A 21,880-nucleotide genomic window follows, 5' to 3' on the forward strand; every position below is an offset into this window, starting at 1 on the left:
CCCGACGGCTGCGGGTGCGGCTCTGCTGCCACCCGGGGGCAGCGGGGCTGCCCGGCGCTGCCCGGCTCGGGGGCGGCACCTCGCTTGTCATTCACACCAGTTTTACACATGGGGGTTTTTTTACCGTTTGCTTGCGAATGCCCCAACGCGGTGTTCTAGTAAATGTCTCTCTTGGGTTTTGTGTGTCTGCAAACCATAAATACCTACGGACTTGGCGGCTTTAATCAGGCTGAACATGTAATCGTAGCGGTCTAGAGGAGGAGCTCCGTGTGTAAGGGGGAAAATGCCTCTAAAATGTGTGTGTGTTGCAGTACAGCGCTGCGGTTTGCTCCTCGTGTTCTGCCGTGAGGTGCTTCGGCTGCCCGGAGTGTGATGCTGTTTTGGCACTTCTGTCTGTGCGAAGAAACGGGGCCTGGTTAAAGTGTCATGGATGAAACAGCAGAAACCGGCAAATGTCACGGATCGTGCCCTGCAGTGCTGGTTTGAGTCTGTCATTGTCTACGAGGGTATTTTTAATACCCAGATACACTTCGGCGTTGTTCTTGGTGACCTCATCAATGTTTACAAGTATGTAAAGGGTGAGTGTCAGGGAGATGGAGTTAGGCTTTTCTCAGTGATGACCAGTGATAGGACAAGGGGTAATGGATGCAAACTGGAGCACAGGAGGTTCCATGTGAATATCAGGAAGAACTTATTTACTGTGAGAGTGACAGAGCACTGGAACAGGCTGCCCAGAGAGGCTGTGGAGTCTCCTTCACTGGAGACATTCAAACCTGCCTGGACACGTTCCTGTGTGATGTGCTCTGGGTGACCCTGCCTGGCAGGGGGGTTGGACTGGGTGATCTTTTGAGGTCCCTTCCAGCCCCTAAGATTCTGTGATTCTATGATTCTATGATTTTTGAGTCAGCACTCTCATTCTGTTGTGTCAGAGTGAACTAGGAGATAAGTTTCGTTGGGGATGTAAAATCTGTGTCAGGGCATTGATTAAGTATTTAGCAAGCATGTTCAAAAAAGCACACTGAGCAGCAGAAGTTACGAAGGAGGAGGTGACAGGTCTGCATTGATTTTTCTACCAGTTTTTTGGGGAAGTAGCAAGATAGTGCTGATGGAGAGACATCAGGCAGGTAACAACAGTATTGAGAAACCAACCAGAATGAGGGAGGTGAAATGTCATGTACAATTGTAGGAGAATTGGCAGGAGAACCATGAACTTTATATTTGAACCAGTACTTTATATTTGAAAGCTTGTTTGTCATCAGAGAGAACCTGCAGCTCGTTGTTTGTACAGCTTTTACTCTGCTTGTTAATTTTTTTTTATTTTTGCTTTTTCAAGTAGATAAATGTCCCAGCGTGCTGAGAAAGCCAGATTTTGCCTGGGAAATAAAATGTTTGTGTGCTGAAGGGGGCAGTCTTTCCCCATTTCTTCCCTCAGGCAGCCGGGTGCTGAATTACTTCATTGTAAGTGGTGGTTGATCCAGGAATTAAGCTATGTTAACGTGGTTGTTTGTTTAAATATGTATTTTGTTGGCCTCATCGGGGTAATTGTGTTATGCAAAGTAAAAGATAGCAGCCTCAGGTCCCATTGCAGCTTCATTTCAGTTGGAGCTGATAGGCTGACAAGTTCTAAGTGAAACTAGTATCTGAAATTACATGCACACGCCTTTTCTGCCCAAAGGTAGTGGTATATACAAATTGTTTGGGCTTCAGTGGTCTGTGGGTGCTGAGAAGAAACGATTACCAAAGGAGGCTTTTCAAACTGTTCAGGTAATTATGAGAATACCAGAGGCTAGTATTCCATGGAGGTTTTGCACAGCAAGCCTATCAGAGGGAGGCTGGAGTCACCCAGCTGGGGTTTTTTTGTGGGCATTGTCTGATTACAGTGACTGCCTGAGGGTCAAACAAGCAAGATAAAGCTTATAACAAAAAGCTCAAATAGAGCTGCACATAAACACATACATAGACCTGTATATCTGTGTGTGTGCACACGTCTTCATCATAGCATGAGAATTAGGAAGGGCTCAGTGATGTTTACAAGACCAGTGTGACTAATGGGGCAAGTCAGTATCCTTCCACTTAGAGCACAGAATAAAGCTACAGCTGAAATGCTGACTGCCACTGTTCAGCAAGTCTTGCTGCTCTCCTGGGCTGTGTAAAGACTCAGCCACTTACTGACTACCAAACAAACATGCTGCCATTTTTTTCATGTAGCAAGGAACATGGTCAGTTTGGTGGGGCAGGCAGAAAGGAAGAAGACCTGTGTCATCACTGGTAGCTCTGCAGGAGATCAGGTGGATGTCTCTGGGGAACTGTGTTGCTCATGGGGCTCGTTTAGCTGATGCAGACGTAGACCACCATGCTAGGATTGATACTGGGGTGGGTGCATCTGAGGCAGTGCACTGTCCATCTTCGTTACAGGAAAATGTGCTAATTATTGTTGTAGCTGCTGTCCTTCAGAGATCTTCTGAAGCTGAATTATGTTTGCTCCCAAGGCACTGACAGACATCCAGCTCCTTATCTGATTTCATTACATCGCCCTTTTCATTTATACCTCTGTTGCTGCAGGTCTGCACATGGTCTAGACTTCTTCTATTTGCTGGCCTTTTGTGCTGATTTCTAGCTATTAATTTGAATGCTTTGGTGTTGAAAGAAGTTTATTTTAAGTTTTTCAGAGGTGGTTTGCTTTTTTTTTATCAGACTGTGGTTTTTACAGTCTCCGTATCTGCTGAAACAAGGCAGTAAAGATGACCCACAAAGCTGTATTTTGTACTCAAACACACATCCAGTGAAGGTTATGGAGGCTGTCTGGTGAAGTTTGCACCTGAGAACCATTTGACACGTTGATTGTGTCTCGGCATATGTTTTTAAGCCAGGCTGAGGTCTTTCAGATGGTAGCCTTTGAGATGTCTCTCTCCTTTCTATGTAAGTGCAAACCACAGTGAGCAGTTATTCTGGATACTCAGTGTGAGTCTGCTGACATTAATTTCATTTTAAGGCTCTGGGATGAATGCTTTTCTATGACCCTGTACTTGCTGAGTTTGGGTCCAAGGTGCTGCTTGATGAGCAGAAAACAGAGGCAATCTTCTCTCATCCCCAGAAGCTTTGTCCATTTTGTTGCTCATTGTGGGTGCCAGCTCTGCCCTAGGTGCTGTTTTCCTTGTTCCTTGTTGAAGTAGAGGAAGTGATCTGGGGAAAACTGTGAGACACCAAAGACAGGTTCAATCAATAATTTGCTGCTCAAGTTGCAGCCTTGGTGTGATGCATGTACAGCAAAGGGGAAACCTCACCCTAATTTACGGGCTGTCTGACAGGCTGGAAAATTAGATTCTGTGAGCACCAGAAAGAAATGTACTTTCCGAGGTGACCACTCAGCTGGTAGAGATGTGTTGGAATCACAGGATTCTCTACAGACTTGCAGGAGTTTGGCTCCTTCACATATGCTCCTTTGGCATATCAAGAAGTGCTTTGTGCTTTCTCCCGTGGCTTCATTTGTTTAGTCACCTACACACACAGAGAAAACTGGAAGCTGAGTGGGATGCATGGCACTGCTTTGAGTTGCTGTGTGATGGTGCACTGTTCTACTGACATTTTGTTTCCTTGGGGAAAGTTCTGATACTGCAGATAACTGTAAGACAGTTCTTTGCTGCAGGCATCTTCATGCTTTTGATGACAAAGCTAAGCTCCTGACCAGACAGAAATAGGAGCTTTTGCAGTGCTGGAGCATTTTTGCAGAGGGCCAGAGGAGCAGTTGTATAGACATGCAAGTCCATCTCCTGCAACAAATCCCCCTTTGCTGATCTGCAGCTGTGTCTTTTCCCTGGATTTCTTTTTGTTGTGAAAACTCATCTGATAGTGCTAACTGCCCCTCTCATGCTTGTGGTGTGGAAAAAAAGGGAAGCTTACTCACAAGTTCACAGCTCATATAGCTCTGATGGTGGTTGAAACCACAGGATTTTTTTTATTTTTATTTTTTTTTTAACAAAACAGCTATTCTATTTTAAAACTTTCTGTTCAGGTTTGATAAGGAAATGATTAGCATGCAAGAAGACTTTAAATATTTCTCCTCACCTTCTTCAAGCCACATCATTCACTAGGGGTTTAAGCTAGCAGGATTTAAAGGTTTCCTGGTGAACAAGCCCATAAAGCAATGTATTAATAATAGCAAAGAAAAGGTCACTTCTGAAATGTTACCTATTTTCACCTTCCAGACTGCACTGTGTGCATTTATTATTCTTGAAGGTAAGAAAATGTATTTAATTCTTAATAATTCCCTACTAGCAGCATGCTTTTATGCTAAATTGGGATGGAAAATGTGGTTTGGTGTGGATGTGTTCTTAGAGATTTATGCTGCTGGGTTTATTAGCTGCAGGATCAGAACAACGTTTGAGTGTTATGTTGAAACAAAATTATGTTCCCAGTGTGCTTTAGCTTGCTGCACTCGCTGTTGTAGGTAGCTTCTGCTTGAAATTAATTCCACTGGGAAATAAAAGACCTCAGCTAATGGAACTATATCAGTATATTTGGAATATTAAAAAGCCAAGCAATTTAAAATAGAATATTAATTAATTAAGCTACAGCTTCCCCTTAAAGATCTAATGTTTGAAGAAATGCTGCAATAAACTCAGGCAAAATAATATTAATAAAACAAATATAATTTGACAGAGATGGCTTATTAGATATTTTTAATTGAGTATAAGTTGTGTCTTTGTATTTACAAAGAATAAAAACGGTTGATTCATTAGCTATTGGGGATACTTTTTAACATGTATCAGGTTATGCCCTTCATGGCTTTATTTCAACAAAGATCTCTTACATGAGTTTAAAGAAACTTCTTACTTAAGCTTTCTGAAACTGCTAAGGAGATAGATCAGTACAAAACCATCTGCACATAAGCTATGGCAGTTGGACAAGCCAGGGCTTAGTGATTAGTTTGAGATCATACGTTTTAATAGCTGGATTTGGAAGTGAATCCATGTTTTCACTCTTAAATCCCAGCTCTCAGGTGATGTTCTCAAACCCAGACGTCAGTCTGATGGCAGTAGTTGTGTTGAACTGTTTGGTAACAACTTTTAGCTGCACGTGCTGTGCTCTCAGCTCACAGGGGTGTGACGACAACATATGGGAGAGTGTGCGACCTTGACTATTCCCAGTGGGGCAGCCTTTTCTGATCAGCTGGCACAAGGGAACCACGGGGGTGTGATGACAACGTATGGGTGCGACCTTGACTATTCCCAGTGGGAGCAGCCTTTTCTGATCAGCTGGCACAAGGGAAGTACATCCTGGCAGCGCTGGACACGCAGCAACACGGGGCATGGCCAGCGCATTCATCGGGAAAGAAGGTGCAGGATGGATGGTACATGGCCAGGCTGTGCAACAGCTCTCAGTATTGTCTCTACCAGAGACAATTTCAGCTACATGTGCACGGTGGGTGTAAATTCTCCCTTTAAAGTCCTTATAACCTTTCTGTGTTGGGCTGCCTGGATCAGACACGTGTTTGTGTTATGATGTACAGATTATGTATTCACAGTTGGCAGGTTCTGCCTTTGTTTCTGAGTGCATGTGATAATCTGGATGAGAACACTTACATGTTATGTTTTTGATTAAATGTTTGTTACGCTTGCAATTAGCATCTATGTTTGTGCTACAAGTCTCAAGATACTGCAGTTAGACTTTTAAACCAAATCATTTCAGCTCTTAAATGTGCTGAGCTCTTATTGAGCCTCCTTGTATATTCATTGGATGCTAATTTTAGACTCTGTTTCAATTCTTGTTTATTTCTGTCTATTTATTCAGTGCTTGAATTTACCAGCAGGAAAAACTGGATCTTTATTTTGAAATAATGTGCTAACATAGCTAGTCAGGTCAACCCAGTGCAGCATGGCTTCCTGAAAGCTGCCTTAGCCTTCATGAAGGCTCTCTCTTCCCAATAACCCCTTGTCTTCTCTGTTGCCTTTCATTCTAGTTCCTGTATTTCCCAGACAGGAGTAGAAGATAAGATTGAGTGTCCTCCTACACTACTCCTTTGATATTGCCAGTACCCAGCAAACCACTCTAGTTGCCTTGCCCCCCCAATAGCCCTGAATGTTGAAGGCAATTTAATCTCTTTTGTTTCAGTGACTTGAACTTGCCATCTCTGACTTAAGCCAGAGCAATACAAGAACATGGAGCAGAAAATGGATTCCGATGACACTGCTGTTTGAGATGACCTGGGTTTTGTGCCTTTTAGTTAATGCCCTTCCTCTGTTTTCTGGAGGCATGAACCAGAGAAATGTTTCACTTCTTGTCTGTTGGAAGTGTTTTAGGCTATTTGAGATGTGTTATATCTTGATTTAAAATAGCTAGGCAACCAAACTATGTTATAGCATGTGGTTTCAGTGTAGGCAGAATCTTTGCTTCTCAGGGTGAAACCAACTTTGCCCAGAAGCTGTTAGCTTTTTAGAAGCAAGCAATTATCATTTGCATGGAAGTTATTTTCATTCAGAGGTTAAGGTCACGGTAATTTTGTAACTCAGGCGTGCCAAATTCAGCTTACAACAAAAGGCATAGGGTTTGCTTTCACTTCTGACATAGCAGCTTTTCCAAGTGTCAGAAGCCAGTTTTGTAGGGAAACTGTTACAAGTTACTGTTTGGTTTTTGGACAGTGTCAAATACGTGGATTTTAGATGTGTCCCTGGGCATTAATATATATGACAGACACTGATTCATAAAGCATTCTCACTTTGTCTTGTGACCTCTCAGTAGGACTCTCCTTTCCTAAATAAAATCCAAGTAAAATGCTTCCTCAGCATAACAAGGAAATGGACCTTCTTATGATTCACAGGGAACTGTTCAGGGACTTAATTCACTATCTGCCTTCTTAAAAACAAGCTCTGGCAGCATGCAGGTTCCCAGCAGGTAACTTATAAGTCCACACAGAAATGCTTCCAAGGTAGTAAGACTTGAAAGAGCAAATATATACACGATGTCCTGTACATCCCTTAAGTAAAGATACACATGCTCTCTTTCAACAGGGCACCTTGTCAGAGGGCTTGTAGGTGACTGTGTTACTTTTGATCTGAACTACCTGCAATCAGCCGGGTATCTCCGTGTCACATGGGAGAACGACAACCCGTGAGTGGCCAAGATAAAACAGGCAGCAAATGCCCCTACCATCTGCCAGCAAAGAGCCCATGTGTTCCCCCAAAAAAACACATGGGGGGGGAAAAAAAAAAAAAAAGCTATCCAAGTTAAAATATTAAAGCACTCGGAGTGAATCCCTCTGTATTGGTTTCAGGTTGATATTTTAAATCACTATAGCAAAGGAAGAACACTTCCAATTTGCAAAATATACAAGGAATATTCTTACTCATAGTCATTCTCTGTGAAATGTAAAATATCCCAATAATGAGCAGATATGGGTTTTTCCCTCCTCAGGAGTGGAAACAGAAATCACAGAACGTATTGATGGATCCATGTTCTTGAATGGATCTAACATGTTCTAACAGAGACAACTCTGAAACACTTTTTGCAGGTAGTCTGGAAAAAGAAAGTGGAAGAATTGCTTGTACAAATGGTTCTTGGTTTTGGTACCATGAGGAATACATTAACAGGTCTGATATTGAGTCTAATTACAGTCTCAGACTAGACAGGATTCAGGAACGTGACTATGGCAGATATTCTATAGGAGTGAATGACAGAGATGGGAGAACTGTATATGAAGGCATCGTTAATGTAAAATTTGGTGAGTATCACTTAAAAATGCTGGCTGTCAGTTAAGCAAAGGTTGTTGTTTTATTAAAAAAATCCAGATTCAATACACAAACCCAGATGGATTGTTTAAGAGACTGTCGTAAATGCACTAGCAATTAGCTCATTAACAGATAGCTGAAGCAAAGGCCAGATAGAGTAAGTCTTGCTGGGTAAAGCTGGGCATTCTTTTTCCAGGATGGATGCTCCAGCCACAGACCTAAGCTGGCAGAAAGTGTAATTTTGTTTTCAGTTCGTTACTCCAATACATTTTGAAAATAGTATGAGCTATGATTTAAACATGATTTATTTCTTTTTTTAGTTAGTAAATGCCATATCCTTTACTCAGATAATTGCTGCTTTAGACATATCAGAAGAACTTTCTGGTGCATTTGAGTTTGATTATTCCCCAAACTTGGAAAATATCCACTTTCACACTTGCAAAGGTTACTTACCATGGTGGGGAAACTGGAAAACTCTTAATTAAATGCTGCCTACAATTCTAGTTTGCTTCTGAATTTCACAGTTTAGGAGTGTAACTAGTGTAGTTACATCAATGCAACTTTTTGATTTGGGCTAAAATTATCCTTTTTACTGGGCAAGGGAAACATTTGAGAGAGAAAAACAATGATTGTAAAAAGATAATGCACATTCCTGGCTTGTTTCTTTTGCTTCATTTAAAGCAAACAGACACTTGTGTTCGTGGGCCAGAACAGATCTGGATAGTGACATCTTAGCTTCCCAATGAAATGGCATGAGTGGTGCTGCAGTGCTGCACGTGTTTCCCTGGAACACAAGGCTGATGTACTGCTGTTATTTTTCTGTGACAGAGAAACCCAACCAGATAGATATACAGGGACTTACAAGTACACCTGAGTGGTGTGAGGCAGAAAGAACAGCCAGTGATCCAGGCAGTTGTCTCAGGTCTGTCCCAATGTCATGGGTTACAGGCTCCCATAAATGCTTTGTGAAAAGAGGCCCTTTGGTTGTAAAATCCTTACAGAAATAAAGAAGGTAACCTTTGATTTTTAGAAGTCTGCTTTCTGACTATAATGTACTTACAGGGTGTTACAAAAATAGTTAAGACCAATAAAGCTGATAGGGTGCAGCAGGATGAAGGTACAGTAAGTGGGTTTTTTTACAACTGAATTTTCATTGTAGAGCAAAAGGAGACATTCAGAAGAAATCTTCTTTGTGCACTGTTCAGTATTCTCATAATATTGCCAGGAGTTGTAATTATTAGTCTTGATTGCACTGATACGGCGTGTTCAGAAACACAAAGACAGGTCAGGTAAGATATCCTATTCAATACTATCAGAATGTAAGAACCCTATTTCAATAGCCATTTGTGGGTAGATCCAGTTCCCTGAAATTCAGGGAACATCTGTCAGTACAGTTTCTACTGTGAGTTAGGTTAGGGCTAGCAGGCTGCAGCTTTACACTTCTGTCAGTGCTGGTGATGGCACCTGGCTCTGCAGGGACTGACTGCCTGATGCTTTTCCACACTGCTGGAAGGATTTTCAGCCCTGCCTACTGCCAAGGTCCTGTGCTGGGAGGGTCCAAGCTAGTCCTGTGTGTCTGCAGGGTGGATTTATGGCAAGGCCTTAGGAGGTCCCAGCAGCTGCCATTTTCCTGTTGTTTATGTGGGCTGCTGAGAGGTGGTTTTGTGTGGCCTGGAGGATGGAAGGTGGTGGTGGCTTTTTGTAGCAGGAACCTGTCCTTGCCCGGAGGCACTTGAACTGCAGTTCAAATGCAAAGTTGGCCCAGCAGAGAGCAGGGTAGTGGGGTAAGAAGGATTGATTTGAAAGACTTTCAACTAAACAAAGGAGAGGACTCTGGGCAGGAAAAGTCAGGGGAAAAAGAGAACTGAGGAGAGGGTGCATTCTTGCAGGGGGGTGTGTGTGCACTGAAAAATACAAGAGGTAGGTAGAATATTCTCCATAGTTCAGAGTGGTGAGATGCACTCATGTCAGAGCTGTTATCTTTAGCTATGTGCTCCCAAGCCTTACTTTCCTCTAGTAAGGGATGAACTATAGGGAATTGGGTGATATGCTGGGTATGAATTCTTCCACCTCTCACTGCAACTGTTTAAAGTTTATGTGTCTGCTTTTCACTTAACTTGGCTAAAGTTTGGATCACAGTACCAAGCATTTGACATGCAAGTTCCATCCTTACACATGAGAGGGACAGTCCTGAGCAATGTGAAGAAAGGGATGAAAACAGTCCTTGTTCACCTATCTACCACTGCATGGCTTCCTGTCAGAAGCCAAGAACCTGAGTGTGGTTTAGTGAGGCCTGATTGTCTTACGTAAACTGAATATTGTAATCAAGGGGATCTTTTTCTGGCATAGAAATATCTGAAATTTGGAAGATCCAAATTGCTCAAAGTACTCAGAGCTGCTGACAACATTAATACCAGGGTAATCACATGTGCACTGGACGAGGGCTTTCTAGATAATGAGTTTTCTCCAGTCTCAGATTCTTCCTACCCTAGCCTAGTGGGCTGTATTCTCTTCAGCTGTGTACAGAGACTTAGGGATCCTGTTAGCTACCTGACTGCCTGGGGATGGCTGATGCATTCACTGCTTCTTCCAGTTGCCCTGCACATGGAGAGGCATCACACTTTCTGGGAAGAGGAGGCTGTTCAGACTGTGCAGGGCCAAAAGCATCTCTCTTGTATTAACTGCAGTGACCCTTCCATCTGCCTGTTCTTCTGTCTTCCCCCATGCTTTCTTCCCCTTTGCGAGCCTTGTACAGTTCCCCCTCTTGGCAGGAGGAGTTTCCACACTAGCTCAGGGCCAGGCTGTCTCACAGTGTTTGGCACACGTAGCTCATCAGCTTGGAGACCCTGTCCCAGGCTCCACATCGAGATGTGATCTGCAGGGACCAGATCGTGCTGTCACCTCTGAGGTCGGTGTGTGAGGAGTCCAAGGGACAGAAGTGATTCCTGCATTTGAGTGCTGAGCATTGCAATGCTAGGAGAATCACGTGTGGACTGGCTGGTTCCGAGAACAGATGTGTCTTCTTGGGCTCCTTTCCTTCTTTGTTTTGTCGTTATAGGAAGCGGTGGAGGTAGTGGGTAAAGTGAAGTGAAACTCAGATGTCCTACTTGAGAGGCATGGCAGAGACTTAGGTTTCAATTTACACTTTTTTCTGAATTCTCAGTAAATATCCAAATCTAATAATTTTGGGAACTGGGCTTCAGCTGTGAAACATAGACATTTCTGTTCACTTTCTGCTTTAAACAAGATATTTCCTTGTGAAGGACGTTACTCAGCCCCGATCCTTAGAATTACTTATGGAGCATCCTGTAGCTAGTCCCTACCTTCTGTGTGAGTCCCTGGAGTTGTTACTTTCTTGCCAGTACTAGATTAATCAACCAGTGCCTGAGAAAAACTTGTTGAACTACTACTGGAATACTTTGTAGAGAGAGTTGTAATGATTTTCAGGTGAAAATGCTGTAACTGTAGGCACTGGTCACAAACTGTGTCTGCTGGGGTGTCAGACAAAGCCATTTTGCCTGTCTGAACTGTGAACCTTGAGCTAATGTTTTTCTTTTTTATACTATGAAAACCTCCATTCCTCTCCCAGAACTGGTTTAAGAGTGTCTAAAGGAGAAGAGTCAGAAGTCAGCCCAGGAGCTGGTATCTGAACTCCCTCCATTTTGTCTACAATCTGAGTTTGTTTTCAATTAAATGTGTTTTTCCTCCTTTCAGAAAATGATGAAAATCCTAGTGTGCAGGGACTAGATAATACAAACTCCACTGAGCAAAGGAGATTTACCAGGAAGCAACAAAGAGGCAAACCCAGTAACAGCTGACAAGGTGATATATTTTTCCAAATTTCAAGGTAATCAGAAGTAATAGCAAGTAAACAAAAACTGAACTATAGTAAAATATCAAGTGGCCAGGCAGGGCCACTGCCCTCAGGGCAGTGTGTTTGGCTGGAGCTCCTCCATGCCATGGTCAGGGACTGCACTGCCTGTGGAGCTAAAGCCCTTTTCTACCTCTTGGCATACAGAGCTGCACTCTGCTCTACCCAAAATCCTTGGGTGGCTTTGCCCAGCATTTGTGGCAGATGCCAGTGTGTGCAGGAGTGAGCTGTTGGCCAGAAGCCCTGCTCCTGCCAGCTGAGCACGGAGAAGAAGGAGTAGGCACGGGGCCACGTTGCCCCAAAGTGCTTGGGTGTCCAGGGAGGGGAGTCCCCTGATGGAAGGGACTCCTCAGGCTGTGCCTGTGGGTGCCACCAGGTCCTTTGCACTTAGACCCACATCTTTCCCTGGGCACCCCGTGGGAAAAGCCTGAGCTCGGGAGCTACGAGCAGAGCAGCTGTGCCCCTTTGCCCAAGTGAGTGGTGGTGGCTGAGGGAGGTCCTGTGGTTGTGGGGTCTGTGGGCAGGCTGGACCCAAGGTGCTGCGCCTGAGCCCTGCTGTAACCACACGTGTCTGCTCCTGCTTTGTGCGAGCAAGAGGCAGGAAGGAGCAGCTGATGTGAACAGAGGAGCTGCTGCAAGCACTCACACCCATTGGTGCTCTTCTGCAGGCAAGTGCTCACCCAGGGGTCTGTCATCTCCCCCATTTCCGTGTACCTACTGGAGGCCTGGCCACGGGTGGGCCATCCCCCTGTGCAACTGGCGGGGGAGCAGGCACTGTGAGATATGGATCGGGGTGTCCCAGTGTCTGTGAGCCTCTGTGTGTCCCTCTGTGAGTCAGTGGCCTCCAGCTCACCAGCTGCTTTGGTTAGGGGCTGAGATGGCCTCTCTTCCTCTGTGCTTCCCTCCCTCCAGGAGGATGGGAAGTAGAGGAGGTCCTTCTGCCCATATTCTCTGACTGTTTTGCACGTACTCTCTGGCCAGCCTTTGCCAACTTCTGGCCCTGTGTCTGTATCATAATCTTGTCTAGTCAGTGATGTTAAATGGGTTTCTACTCAACTGATTATTTTCTTTCCAGATTGAGAGAGGCCCAAGGTGCAAGGGCTCAAAGGTATGCAAGCTGTAAAGCCTCCTGCTTCAGTGAATTAAATGTGTGTTGCCCCACATGTTGAGAATGACTGCAGTCCTCTGGGATGTGAAGACTTGAAGGATGACTGTGTTTGTGTAATTCAGATCATGTGCCTTCAGGATCCATAGAGTCCTTAAAATGCAGAAAAAGAAATATGTCCTTTCAGTATGCTTTGATCAGTGAGAGCAATAGGAGACATCCAGAAGACAAGTCTAGAGAGTCAGTATGCAGTTCTTTCTGTTAGATTTGTCAGGAAAGATGTCCACAGTATTGGATTTGAGGTTTGGACTCTTCCCTTCTCTATCACCTGCCTTTAAGCTAACCTTGCAATTCTGCTGTTCCTCATATAGCTCTGATTGTTTGCTTTGATGAATTGGCTGGAAGCCTAAGGAGAAATCTCTCTGTAGATTGGTTTGTTTTCCAGAGCTGATGCCCTTCTCTTCCCTCTGCTGAAGGTCTTCCGGAAGGATCCATGAGGAACCCTTTCGAAAGCAGACATGGTAATTAACCCTGAGACCAGTTTAGCCCCTGCCTGTCTTGGATTCCACTAATGAAGAGAGAAGGACCCCACGGAGTTCTGGAGGACAGCTCAGGGCTCTGACCTCAGTTCCCATCTCCTCTTGCGTGGTACATGCACCTGACTGAACAGGGGAACAGGGCCAACACCTTAACAGCTCAGTGGGTAAAAAAATAAAACCTTGGTAGATTTACGTATGATTTTACTCCTCCTGTTGTTTGCCTAGAGGAATGTGCTGCTTAAGTGGAAGTCAGTACAAACTCTATTAAGAGACAGGAACCATGCTGAAGAACGTCCAGCAGCTTTTACTTAGGAACTGTTGTTTTAGAAGGAAAAAGAAAGAAAATGAATAATTGCTAGCAAATGGATATACCCATATATGTAATTGCCATTAATGCACAGCCTTAGCAATTAGATGTATTTTCTGCAACACGTGTGTTCACTTTTGTCTGAAGCGGTGTGTAGTAATTTCAAGATAGTTTTATCTTAGATATAAAGTGCTTCTTGAATATTTTCTTAGAGAATGTTGAATAAAAAGATTTTCTGTTATTACTAAAAAGGTGTTTCTGAATGATATTATGAACTGGTATTATTAATATAATCTTTTTGCTGTTAATATCTTAATACATATTTTTTTGTGGATAAATCGATGGCTTTATATTCTAACCCAGTGGCAGGCAAATCAACCCCTTTCTCACCTTGTTCTCACAGCTCGAGCTTGGTTTGCTGTGGATTCTACAGCATGTCCACATCCTTCTTAGTTTTTGATTCTCAAAACTGACGATAATATTATTGTTGAATTTGAAGTAATTGGGGTAATAACTGCAAAATTCAGGTTTACCTTCCAGTGGTGTGAGAGCTCTTAAAATTCCTATTGAGTATTTATAGGAAGAAAATTAAAAGGCTGGGTTTGCTGTTGATCTGCAAGAATTCAGTGAGTATAGATTTAGACTGATGTTGAAACATCATGATGTGACTGTAATGAATGACACCTCTGGAGAAACCCCATCTTGTAGTGTGGTGAAAAATTATGAGCTAGTGTGTACAAAGAGCCAAACTGAGTGAGAAATCTTTGATGGATTTGAGAATGGCTGCTGGAAGCTGCAAAATGGAAGATGTCATGGGAAAGGAGTTTCCAAAATGGGTTGTGAGCTTATGGTGTCTTCCTGCGTACAAGGAATCAGCTAACAAATACTGCAAATTCCTAAATTACTTCTTCAGATTAGTTTCAATTTGCAAAGTGTTTAACTGTGGGACCTTCAAATGTCTGCTGCACTAAATGGGTGACTTTACATGAAAAAGAAAGCTTACAAGTGTCTCTCATTCAGTTAAGATGGTACAACAGGTGTAAGTATAGCACACCTCTGAAGGAAAGAATAAGTGACTGTAGCTTTTAATGATCAAAATTCTTCAACTTTTCATGTGTATCACTACTTTTTAAAATACTAGTCTTATGTGCTATCTTGGTTTGAGCCAGGAGAGAACCAATTTTCTTTTTTGTAATTATACTTTTCAGTGAAGTCTCTTCTAAGTAATTGTGATTTGTGAAATTACCAGTGTGTTTTTCAGTCAGTGGCTGCTTATGGAACTGATAACATTCAATGTTTATGGTTATCACTAGAGAATGGTGTGTAGAACCAAGGTCACTGCTTCATTCTGCTAAACTTATGTGCCAGAAATGAAAGGAAGGAAAAAGGGTCACACCTGTGACCCTCTTGTGGGGAGAAGTGGACCAGACAGGTGACCCAAAATTGACCAAATGAGGTATTCCATCCTGTACGTGTCACACTCAGTATAAATCTGAGGGATCAGAAGGATTAAGCTCTCTTCGTCCATGGCCAGTATCCTGGGAGGACTCCAGGACTTCATCCTGATCCGTGTGTTCCTGCATCCAGTTCCTGTCTGCTGCTGAGCCCCGGAGTCAAGTCTGGAATTTTCCAGGGCAGCCTTAGTGGTAAGGTGAGCATTACTGGGGGGGAGCATGATACTGGGTTTGGATATATTTGTACATAATAGTTTTTCCATTAAAGCTGTGTAGTTTAGTTTCTAATCTCTCTCCCTTAATTGCTCTCCTTTACCTAATGTGGGAAGGTAGAGGGGTTAATAGAGAGCATCTGGCATTTCTTTAATTGCCAGCCCAGCACTAAACCTTGACACACACTTATCAGTAAGATCTTCTGTGTTCTGGATTTGCAGTGGACTTCTCAGCACTATTAAGCCAAGATAAATTAGCAATTCAGCAAGAGATCTGCAAGCTTCCTTTTGCAAACCTTCCAGGGTTTCAGGCCTGTCCTTCCCCTCACACCCAAACACCAGCTCTGCATCTGGAGCTGCGGGTGAGGTTATGCAGTGTGTGGGATGGCAAACCCTTGCCTGGATGGGCAGGAGGTTACTCCTGAAGGCTGCCAGAGCTGCCCAGTGGAGCCTTGTGCTGCACCACCAGCTGGGGCAAAGTGCTGCTGGCGCTCCCTGGCCCCAGGCTGGCTGTGGGGAGCCACCAGGGACCTGTGTGTGCCCGCAGCCAGCTGCTGTGGCTGTTTGATTCCTCTGGGCAGTAGCTTCTCTGGGTTTTATTTTTATTTGATTTCACCCCGCGGCTTTCCCCTGGCTGTTCCAGCAGCCTGCCCTCACCTGCTGGTGCCCCTGTAATGGAACAGCTGGTTCCAGAAGCTTCTGGGGACTCTGTCAGGTTGGCTGGCTGGTGGTTGTTAGCTGCCTTGTGCCTGGTGGGTTCTGGAATGAGAGTGGGACTTGGTGCCTAGGGACAGTGTGGCCGCAGCCCTTCCCTGCTAGCCCGGCCAGCTGGAGCCCTGCTCTGCGTGCCCAGGCCAGCCACAGCCCTGTGCTGTTTGCCCTGGCAGGCCAGCTGCTTCGGGAAGTGGGTCTGGCTGCCTGGGGAGCAGAGGACATAAAGGGGCCTATCAGAGCTCTGCGTCCCTCTGTGCCAGGCTCCTGAAGCAGCAGGGCACCACAGCCACCTGCTTCAGGGCACAGACCTCAGGGAGCTACAGAACCTGTGCTCCCTCCTTTTTATCAGCACCCATCATATTGTCCTTTCAGTTGTTCGTCGCCCTATTAGTGCTGACAAGTCAGCTGGTGGTCGACATCTTTGCCTGGATGGCCAAGGCAAGTGGTTTATGGCTCTGGCTTTCTGGCCAGGGCTAGTGGTGCAGGGCTCTGGCTGGCCAGTTGGCTGGTTGACTGGTCAGGCTCAATAAAAAGTGGTGCAGTTGTCTGCCTGACTGGGCTAAAAAACCCAAGTGGCCAGCTGGGGCAAGTGGTAGGACTCTATTGCCAGGAACCAGCACATTTCTGAATGTGGTTCAGGTCTTGTTCAGGGTTAAACAAATATTTAAGAATACCAGCCAGAAATCTGCCCCAAGGCTGGATAATAATCAGTGGCATTGTGTGTGGAATTGTACTGGCAAGTATCTAGGATGGAGGGCACCTCCAGTGTTTTGAAACTTTACCCCACAACAAGTGCAGAATCCAGAGAAAGTAGTAAAATACTTGGAAAAAGGATGCTGTTACCCTGGCAATTGCTGAGACACAAGTCAGTAGAATGTGCTGGGGCCTTGCCTGTGCCTACCGAGCAGCCCTGTTCAACACTATTCTGTATTCTCAAGGAGAAAAGAGGGTCTCTGGATCTGACAAGAAAGCATCAGACACTGTGGCTACTCCAAGTCCCATGACAGGCACTGTCAAATTGCAGTCTCAAGTGACTTGGAAGAAGAACGATTTCAAATGGGTCCCTAAGCAACAACAACCCTCTGAACAAATTAAACAGGAGATAGTTCATGCAGTAGCCCTTGGAACAGTAGACAGGGCAAGATGTAAAAAAGGTGCACTACATGGCAGCTGGGGAGAATGGTCCTACCTGGAGCCTCTGACAGAAAGCACCCAGGGAGTCCGGAGGCTGACCCTAGGGTTTTGGAGTCAGGGGTAGAGAGGATCTGAGGCCCACTATACTGCAAGTGGAAAAGAGGTACTGGCCTCTTCTGAAGGAGTTTGAGTTGCCTTGAAAGTGGTTGGTACTGAAGCACAGCTCCTCCTGGCAACCCAACTGCTGGTGCAGGTCTGGATGTTGCAAGGGAAGGTCTCCTCTACACATCAAGTAGCTGATGCTACACGGAGTAAGCAGGTTGCACTGATCACACATGGGCTTGAACAGGACACCCCATTTGCCCAGGAATGTTAAAAGTGATCATGGCCTGGCCAGAAGGCAAGGACTTCAGAATGTCACCAGAGGAGGAGGTGGGACGTGCTGAAGAGGCCGCACTGTAGAATAAATTGCCAGAAAATGAAGAGCAATATGCCTGGTTTAGTGATGGGTCTTGCTGTATTGTAGAAAACCACTGGAGGTGGAAGTTGGCTGTATGGAGTACCCTAGGTCAAGCTGCAGAAGCTGCTGAAGTAGGTGGTCAAGTGGATCTGGACTGGCAAAATAAGGGTGAATTATTTATATCTTGGTGGACCCATGACACCTCAGGCCGTTAAGGAAGAGATGCAACATATAGGTGGGCTTGTGATCAAGGAGTAGACATGGCTATAGACACTACTCCACAGGTTATCCATGAATGTGAAAAATGTGCTTCAAGCCAAGGGGTTAAAACCTCTCGAAACTGGAAGGATATGGATTAGGTGGATGGACCACTTGGTGGATAAGGAATTGGCTGGATGGTGCCACTACTCAGAGAGTAGTGATCAATGGCTCAATATCCAGATGGAAACCAGTGACAAGTACCATTCCTCAGGGGTCAGTACTGGGACGAGTGCTGTTCAACATCTTTGTCAGCGATGTGGACAGTGGCACCAAGTGCACCTGCAGCAAGTTTGTTGATGACACCAAATTGTGTGGAGTGGTTGACACACTGGAGGGAAGGGAGGCCATCCAGAGGGACCTTGACAGGCTGGAAAGGTGGGCCAGTGCCAGTCTCATGAAGATCAACAAGGCCAAGTGCAAGATCCTGCACCTGGGTTGGGGCAATCCCAAGCACGAATAAAGGTTGGGCAGAGAATGGTTTAAGAACAGCCTTGAGGAGAAGGACCTGTGGTTATTGGTCGGAGAGAAGTTCAACATGAGTCATAACTGTGTGCTTGCAGCTTAGAAAGCCAGTATTATCCTGGCCTGCATCCAAAAAAGTGTGGCCAGCAGGTCTAGGGAGGTGATTCTGCCTTTCTACTCTGCTCTCGTGAAACTCCACCTGGAGTGCTGTGTCCAGTTCTGGAGCCCCCAACACAGGAAGGACACAGAGATCTTGGAGCAAGTCCAGAGGAGGGCCATGAAGATGATCCAAAGGCTGGAGCACCTCTTCTTTGAAGACAGGCTGAGAGATTTGGGGTTGTTCACCCTGGAGAAGAGGAGAGCAGTCTTCCAGTACCTGAAGGGGCAGCAAGAAAGTTGGGGAGGGACTTTTTACAAGGCTGTATAGTGATAGAACAAGGGATAATGTTTTTAAGCTGGAAGAGGATAGATTTAGGTTAAACATTAGGAAGAAATTCTTTACTGTGAGGGTGGTGAGACACTGGAACAGGTTGCCCAGGAAGGTTATGGCTGTCCCCTCCTGGATGGGGCTTTGAGCAACCTGGTCTAGTGGGAGGTGTCCCTACCCATGCGGGGGCGGGTAGAACTAGATGATCTCCAAGATCCCTTCCAACCCAAGCCAATCTATGATTCTATGATTCTATGAATATGGGGAAACCTGGCAGAATGACTATGCCACACTCCTACAAACCTGCCAAGGTAAGGACCATGTGCTGAAAAAAGGTGGAAGCAACCGCTGGGTGGCTTGGAAACCTACCCCATGCTGCATACCACCACCTGGAGCACTATCCTCAGCCTCAAAAAGCAAGTCTTGGGGTGATATGGCACCCCAGAAAGAATTGAATCAGACATCAGGACTCCATTCTGAAATAACCTCATTAAAACCTGGGACAAAGAGCATTGACTTTGGCTTCTCTACAGGAAGCTGGGAGGAGACACAGCCAGGACAGCTGACCCAAACTGTCCAAAAGGATATTCCATACCATAAGATGTCTAATGCTCAGTATATAAACTGTAGAAAGTTGGCTGGAAGGGCTGTTCACTGCTTGAGGAGTGGCTCATCATTGGTCAGCAGGTGGTGGGGATTGTGCATCACTTGTCTTCCTTGGGTTTTATTTATCTTTCTTTTTATTATCATCCTTTTAATACAATTATTGTTGTTTTTTATTGCTATATTTCAGTTATTAAACTGTTCTTAACCCACGAGTTTCATTTTTATGTTCCTCCACATCCCACCATGGGAGGAGGAGGGAGCTGGTGGCTGTGTGATGCTTAGTTATCAGCTGATATTAAATCATGACAGCTGGGGTGATAGGCATCTGGTTTCTGGCTGGGGCAAGGGGTTGCATGTTGTCTGGCCAGCTGGGGCAAAGTGTGGGCTTCAGGTCTAGGATAACTGTCTGCTGCCAACTCTCCACCAGATGCTTCTACACTGCCAACTCTGTACTGGGCCAACTGTATGTGGATCAGCAGATGGTCCATTATTCTGTGCTGGTCCTCTCTGCTGCCCAGCACCACACCGCTTCTCCTGGCTGTGCAACACCATGCCAGTCCTCCCCTTTGTATAGTGGAAATCTGGAATAATTGGAGTAAAATTCCTGGTTAAACATAGATTGTTAAGAAAAATGGCTGTTGCATTGCTTCAAGATACCTAGCTGGCTATGACTGCTTTTGGGACTGGAGACCAACAGTGGCTGCCAGCAGGCAGTTTGAACTTTGACCACATAAAGTTTTTAAAGCTAACATTGGAAGACCATTTCCCAGCTCAAACTGATTATTGGCATGTTTGGGATTATTTGCAACATATTATATCTAATGGCAATTATATAAGCCAGTCTTAGAAACATAAAAGTAAGAACAAAATCAAGGTGCCTCCTTAGTCACTGGTATTCATGCAAGCTCAGGCAGCTTGTGTCTCTGTCTCCTTTGCCTCCCATCAATTGTATGACTCCTAATGTTGCCCTTTCTGCACCTCCTGCTTTCCCTCCAATAGCTGTGTAAGCTCTGCTGAAGGAGGCAATTATTTGTCTTCCAGCAGCATCAGAGGCAGCCACAACCATAACAAGAGTACATGTGCCGTTTGGTCAGGCAGACTGGTATGGCAGCAGCACAGGCCTGGACTCCAGGAAGACCTGGAGAAGGTTCAGCAAATGTTTAGGGGAATTTTTAGAGCATATATGACCCTGCTTGGTCTGATGTTTATTGGTTACTGGGAACTGTATTTACACCTGAAGAGCGAGAGTTGATTTTGCAGAAAAAGAGAGAATGGGCTGCTCTGAATGGTAGTACTGCATGGCTGGACACAGAACTATACAGGAATTATCAGACCAAGGCAGGATTAGATACATTAAATTATGTCCAAAAGGGTTAGAAGAATGGTTAATGGGACGTAAGAGCTGACAAGGCATTAACTGGGCAGGGGAAACAGTTCCAAATGTTTGGGGGTAAATTATGGTGAAGACACAAGTAATGCTGGTTGCTTTGGCTGAAAAAGTCTTCTCAACTAAATTAGAGTTCTGTAAAGAAAAGTTAGAGTGTTCAGGATATTTTTTGTCAGGAGAGGGCAGGAAGATACCAGGTGACTGAATGAAAACTGTCCAAGATATGTCTAGGCCTACAATGAAGAAACAGGACTAGTGCAGCAGTTGCATATTCTGTACCAACCTCAATCATCAGGGAAGTGAAAAGAATGAGTCAAAGCCTTAAAGATGTACGAAAGGTTTGAGCAGAGACTGAAGTGGCCAGATGCTATCTATACCTGTTGCTGTAATGCACATAAGGTGAAGGCTGAAGAAATTGAGATCGACCTTGCAGAAGTATTTTTTGGCAGGGATATTCAAATTCTAAACACGTACATGGCTGTGAAAACTGGTCATTCCAGTCTGCTGCCTTTTTTCATGGCTCTGGAGAGACCCCTAGCTCCAAACCTCTCAGGAGTGCACCCATATTTCAGTCTCCAAGGAGATGAAAGGAAAACGTTTATGAATAAAGATCCTAGAGGAAAGAACCAGAGGTGATTATCAGCTTGGCCTGTATACCTCTCAGTGTTCAGGGGCTTAAAAGTGGTTGTCAGCATTGTTAGAAACTGACTCTGTGAGGTATGTGCCTCCACTTCAATAACTGTCCCACTTGAAAATGATCAGAAGTGGTGCTGCAGAGGACTGAAAATGTGATGTAGAAATCCCTTGATATTCTTAACATTTTCAGGATGTAAAACTCAGTCTCATACTGGCCTTCCTCAGTTTCAGAAGGTTCAGGTCTGTCAGTACTTTGCTTTTATCCCCGTGGAGCTGAATTGCTTTGTTGCTGTGTCATCTGTACCTGCACAGGGACTGCTTGGCCCTGTGCTGTTCCACCCTCCCTGACATGAAGATCTGATCCAGTCCTTCCTGCCATGAGTGGACCCATCATTCTGAAGGCTGCATCTGCTTCCCCATGTATCAGCCTCCTGGCATTGTGAAATATACAGAGTAAATTCTTGTGCCTTCTGAAAATCTTACTCATTTTAGATTTTCAAGGTATGCAGGAATTTAATCTAGCCTGGAAAGGCCATATTTATTTGTTGTCTTGGCCTCAGCCAGGGCTACCTCATTTAAGA

Source organism: Chaetura pelagica, unplaced genomic scaffold (assembly GCF_000747805.2).
Source record: "Chaetura pelagica isolate M959 unplaced genomic scaffold, ChaPel_1.0 scaffold39, whole genome shotgun sequence".
Lineage (NCBI taxonomy): Eukaryota > Metazoa > Chordata > Aves > Apodiformes > Apodidae > Chaetura > Chaetura pelagica.